This window comes from Cryptotermes secundus, unplaced genomic scaffold, assembly GCF_002891405.2.
Source record: "Cryptotermes secundus unplaced genomic scaffold, Csec_1.0 scaffold565, whole genome shotgun sequence".
NCBI lineage: Eukaryota > Metazoa > Arthropoda > Insecta > Blattodea > Kalotermitidae > Cryptotermes > Cryptotermes secundus.
In genome coordinates, this window is record NW_019731581.1 from 1006786 (window position 1) to 1013135 (window position 6350).

The 6350-nt window shown below is 40.0% G+C and overlaps 1 protein-coding gene across 3 annotated transcripts in view; it reads right to left on the bottom strand.

The window, feature by feature from the left end:
• Window positions 1-5341: 5341 nt before the first annotated feature.
• LOC111867211 (forkhead box protein O) overlaps window positions 5342-6350 on the bottom strand; it is a 323346-nt gene continuing 322337 nt past the window's right edge. For all 3 annotated transcript variants that reach the window (XM_033752592.1, XM_023856842.2, XM_023856843.2), the window contains one exon: window positions 5342-6076. The gene's annotated coding sequence lies outside the window, so the exon portion shown is untranslated. The remainder of the gene's footprint in view (window positions 6077-6350) is intronic.

Here is a 6350-nt window from a genome sequence, read left to right on the forward strand (position 1 = left end):
CGTGGCGTTACAATATAGACAGACACTGGCGGTCTACCTGAAGAATTAAAAATTCCGTTTAACACAGAAGCGTATTAAGCAGACATTTTTATTTGTCTGGTTTTCTCTGATTATGCAGTTTTTTCCGAAACAGCCCACTGTACTCTGCTGCCAGGTATGGAAAACGGGTAAAGTTGTCCCTGTGCTTAACTAATTAAGCACTATGTCATGAAGACGTATGGGGGAGTGGATGTATAGATCCACATTTTCTTGACCTCGGCATTTGTTGGAGGTGAGTGGTCAGCTACACGCCCCGGCCGCTTTACCCCCGGGGAAACAGCCTCCAGTACCCATTGGATAGGAGGTTGGGTGGATCCCTGAGCCGGTCTGGAAGACGTGGAGAAAATTCTTGACCCTACCTGGATTCGAACTCCGACCCCTCAGTCGTCCACCCCATAGTCAGTCGCTATATCCCGGCTCCTATGGAAAACGGGACGGATTGGAAAAGCGTGCCTTCATTAATACACAATATAGTTAGACTGATTAACACAGAACTAATTAAATAAAGGAGACTACATCAATTCTGAATCGAAATACATCAGAAGGCGTAATTCGTAATAAATGTATGCAGTGAATACATAAAGAAATAAAATAAATTAACACTGTCAGTTGTTTTCATTTTCAATAATAGTTTTTTTATTCACTAAAACTTCTTTCATTGTTCCGCTGTGGCAACTGCGTACTTTAACATGGCAACTATTTCTTATCAACACAATCTAAGAAACATTTTTTTTTTTTTCCAACATTTCGTAAATATAGTAGCAGTAATTACATTTCGTTTCAATCTACATCTGATGTTAACAAAACGCCTTGCAAGAATGTGAACTGAACCAACAGTCACGGATCCATCACATCCTAAAACCAAAGGACACCAGCGTGTGCGTGTCCTGCACACCGCAGACTGTGGGCTCCCCTGACAAGCATTCAACCAGGTCTCGTCGAACTGTGTATATCAAAATACGTTGAACCTACATGCAAATATAGTATCTTGACTAATTTCTTTTTATTACATATTATAATAATATATATTAATATAGATTAAGAACTCTGTCGCAGGATGTTTCTTTAAAACAATAGCATATTTACACAACAATTACAATCATGTTCATGTTTTTTTCAAAGAAGCTTTACGTTTGAACTCAATCAACACTATAATCATATTCATGTTACAAGTTACGTCACTTCCTCTTCGTCTTGTGAGCGCTTCAGTTCTTCCGTAACTATACATACACCTGATATCAATGGCACCTTAAACTTTATACAAAATAAAACTTATATTCTAGATCTTTTCAGAACATGTATATATACATATATTTGTACAGAAATGTAGCATACTTAAAACAGTTTTTTTTTCCCAGTTTATAAGTTACAATTATATATACTTTCTCCAGTCGTACTGGAAACTGGCAGTCCACAAAACAGTGAATTGTAAATTCAATTGTTTCCTTTCAAGGGGCGACTCCAGAGGGGTGTTTTTTGCTGTACTTTTTTTTTTTTTGCCGAGAACTGATATCCTATAACACACGTGTCTAATTATCAACAGCCATTCTAAAATCACACATTCAGTATTTTCGGAGTTAAAATTTTAAAAATGAACTCTTCCTCTAGCTCTCAGTGTATAATATTAATATTACTCACTTCTGGCAGCTACATTTAGCAGTTATGAGTCTGGAGACGGACAACCTCGAGAAAACGTTGATCACAAAGAACATTCGCTTTTACTCTCTCTCTATCTATCTTCCGTATGTTTCTTATCAACTGAAGGTAATACACGTATACACGTATGCACAGAGACATGGACGCAAAGCTGCGTATATCCCTCTGCACTGGACAGAGATATGTGGGGGTGTGGTCAACTTCGCTCTTTTCCTGGGGACAAAACCGGCACCACAGCGGTGGGAAAGAGAAATAATGCTTTCCCAACATCAGAAGCCGGCCCTCCAACACCTAGACAGTTATACCTACAAGTGTTCGAATTATCCCGGATCACTTAACAGTTAAACTGTATTTACCCGAACATAATGCGCAGATCTGTCTCAAAACACTGACTGCGCATGTTCGCGTTTCACTAATAACTACCACCGAAAATATAGTTATGTTGACACCCCATCTCACTTCGTGTTGTGAGAAAAATGAAATGCATACTTAAGTTGGGAAATGTAAATACAATTTACATAGCGCACAATAATTTTTCCATATTAGTTGAAGGCAAAACTATCTGTAAACTTCTGTTTCATAGTTGTTTACAGCGTTCAGAAAATATCTGACAATTTCGTAGGACACGCGTGTTAGAAATGTTTCAAAATTTATATGTGACTTGCATTCGCAACGCACTAAATTAAGGGAAAATGCGATGTGCATTTTATGTTGACCAACTTTTCATAAGGGTGCAAAACAAGGCCCTGCTATGCTGCCACAACAAAGGGTTGTATATTTCACAGCCCTCGCTGTCTCCTGAAGGCGAATTATTTCCAAACCAAATTGTGAATTATAGGTACACAAACTCAGGGTTCAAAAGTAATTCTAAGATAAATAAAACAAAAAATCAACAAATTTACACATGAAATGCCAGCTGCCATGCACTGAGGAAATTGTATTTTAAAAAAGGTACTTTATGTATGTACACAGGTATATTACTTTTAGAGTTCTACGTAACTTCGTCATTGCTGGAGCCAGACAGTCTGTTTTTTTTTCTGATCTTTCCTCAGTCATGCGCACAACATAACAGATTTTACGAGTCATCTTTTCGAAATCGGGTTGTTCATAAAGTGATCATATTGCCGGATCTGGTCTGTGGGCCGTTGTTTGCCCCTGCAGAGTATAGGGCTGCGATTTTCAAACTCGCGTACGTCCTACTTTCATGAACTAAGTCAGAAGTAACCACATTTGATCCTATCCCGGTATTTACTTCTGTCTTAATAAGCTCTGTGCTGTTTAAGCCTTTTTACCAACCGAGATATTGAAGCTCGTTATGAATTTATGGTCACGTACATGAAAACGTATTTTAAAATTAAAAATGGCCAAAAACATATTTGTTCGAGCGCTGATAATTCATACAGAAGTTGCTGGAGTGAATTCGCTTAGATTTTTGTTCAAATTAAGTATTATCTGACCACTTAAATAGCATATTTGGTGGTAGTGGAACTATTTGTCACCGAATTTCAAATTGTAATTCAGAGAGAACACTACACATCACAACAGGTCTATCAGTTGACAAAACTATAACTTTATTTCAAAATGCTTAAAAATTCATATTTCAGTCAAACCTTCAATATGGACGCCTATCCGAACTAAATCAACAGTGCTTTAGATTATTTTTCGATAATTACAATCAGTTCAGCCATTCTAGACTTCAGACAAACAAAAATTCTGCATAGCAACATTGCTGTTTCACCAACCAACGGGAGCAGGTGTTTCTTTTCTGTAGGTTTTTAAATGACGCCTTCGGTTTCGAGACTAGACAGCGTCGGATGGTAGGATGATAGATGAACGTTGATGAACTAGAAAGGATTTGGAATGAAGCGGTCATAGTCTACTCGAAGTATTGTACCGTCATTTGCCCGAAGGGGGTGAGGAAAAACGCGAAAACCACCTCACTCTATAAGATTTGAGGTTTTTCATGGCGGTGACTATGAAGAAAGCAGTCTTCTGGGGTGTGGCACCGTGTAGATATTGTGTTACCCGACGTTTCGGAGGAAGGTATCGCCTCCATCTTCAGAGTAGAAGACAAGAAGAAATCCGCGAAGGAACCAGCGTGAGCATGTGCAACAGTCTATGGTCTGCCTTACAGACTGGAGAAAACAGCAAAAAAAACCTTTCAGGGTGGCTGATCTTTAGGTCGAAGTTCGAACCCGAGATCTCCTAAATATGAAACAGGTGTGTTGATCGGTCGACTGCAATATTCAATGAGCTCCACCCCTTCTTCCCTTTCGTATCTTGGTGCTTAGGCATAGGATCAACTCGCTACTTGCTTTACTTTATCCAAAGAAAATAGGATATATTTAACTGGAACTGTTAAGCGCAAAACTCCGTTACAGGCCGTGGAGGCCCATAGCGTTGTGAGACGTCGAGGCTCCCACATTTTCTAGGTAATCGGCTCACAGTTGGCGGTGAGGTTGTCAGCCTTACGCGCCGGCTGCCCTTTACCCCCAGGAATATTCCTGGTACTCACTTATGTTAGAGGCAGAGTCGATCCCAGGGCCATAGTGCGGCTGGAAGGATTCGGTCAACAGAAAAATCCAATAACCTCATCGGAAACACAACCTGCGACCTTCAGTACTGTAGCATAGTGCCTCAACCAACTACGAACCCAAGACTTCGCTACACACGTAACAGAATTACCAATTTGAATTCAGTGAGATGGGGTTAATTATATTTCAGACACGAAAATAAATTTAATTCATTCATGATTTCTCATGAAATCCTCCGGAAAATATAAGCAATACGCTTGGTGCTCAAAACATTAAGAGTATTCACTCCACCAGACTTGTCCCTACTGCTCTGCAGGTCTTAGCACGCAGCTTCTAACTACAGACTCCCTCATTTCTCGTTCGATGTCTGTACATACTAAAATATTAATTCGAATGTTGTTAAGATATTGTTAATACTAGATTTTAATGTTACAAACTGAATTTATCCTGATGTTTTGTCTGTGTGTCCTCTCCATACTTTCATCCTATAATCTCGTTGTTGGCCACTGTTCACCCTTATGTTCCCGAGTTCACTTTACATTTTTTCTGTCAACCAATTTCTGTCTTACTCTCCGAATTTTGGTTGATTTAACATTATTTATATCACTGTCCAGTCAAATGTTTTTAAGTTTCGTTGTCGTTGTGGTTAAAGTTGCTTATTTTCTGACATTTGGGGTTATCTGTCCGTTTACTTGTGTCTCTTGTTTTATCTGAGATCCCTTGTTCTTGTTTATGTGCATTCTATATTCTGTAGAGTGACGTAGTAGGCTCGTTTCCTATTCGTATCCGATTCGATTAAATATCGCTATTTGTACTTCGCGTATTCGCCTACGCGTGACTATCACAAAGCTGCACCAGATTTGTGGATTAGATTCAGATTGATGACGTCAACATATAATAAAGTTTTTAAATACCTTTATCTTGCGACGTGCTAGGCCAGTGTAATTTCTAGTGCCTTGTTATGTAGATACGATCGTAAGCAAACTGTGTTCTGCGGGCACGGCGATTCTCTGCTTTCAATTCCGTTCGATATATCGAAAACAATTAAAATAACTATCGACACTATAAGTAACTGCCAACCAGAAACGGGGCTACCCAGACAACTTGAGCACAGGAATAGCTTTTCGGTTACAGAAAGACAGTTCGTTGTCTGCTAGGCTACAGCTACAGCTGATTTACTTTTCGTGAGACTTAGGTTCTCACGGTGATGTTTATAAAGGGTTCCATCTTCCAGGATGTGAAGCCATGTAGTCTGATAAAAAGTTTGGCGCATTCTTCTTGACTTATTCTTCGATCCTAAATGATAGAAGCAGTATGTTCCTTCGAAACGTCGGCAGACTTCCACCATACGTCGTCGCATCCCAGAAGGATGTAATCTTAAAAGTTAATTTTCGTTGTATTAGCACGGGTACACCTTAAAACGAGGCTGCATAATTGCATAAAATTCAGCAGAGCGTAAATAATTTCATATGTGCTCTTTTGTTATAGTTCGGGAATCCCCAGATATTTTAACGGTTTCTTTGGGAACACTGCGAGAGGCTTCAGATATATACTGGGTCGTTTTGATCAGAACTAGTGACGCCCAGGCGTCACGGTGACTTATGTTGAGTGCCTCGCGATCGCTCACAGAAGACAAATATTGACGTCACTTTATGTTGCTTGAGCATGACGAACAGATCGATGTGCACAATATCTCGCTGCCACTAATCTGCTTAAAAATAAATCACCACTTTCGGAAAAGTTTCCACTGAGAACACACGAATCAGCTTGGTCCAATAATTCGGTTATACTGATCCACAGTCTTATTCCAGGGCTCCACCAGCCATCAACAAGTCTGGTTCAGGGATCTGCAAAGAAAACAAACAGCTTCAGTTTATCAGGCATTTAAACAAACTCCTGCAATCATAGCCTTTACAGGCATTATTCATTGTATTTAAACCGACGTTTTCGGAGACTAGCTCTATCAACTGGGTCCAAACTGAACAGGCGTTTATCTGAGGATGGAGAGAAGAGATCAGGGGTTTGCCGTCTCCCAGTCACGGCGCTGTATCGACAAGTTCAATTTTCCCCCCCCCCCCTTAGCACTACCGCAGTGGGCCTAGGCCTACTACCTCCCTGACC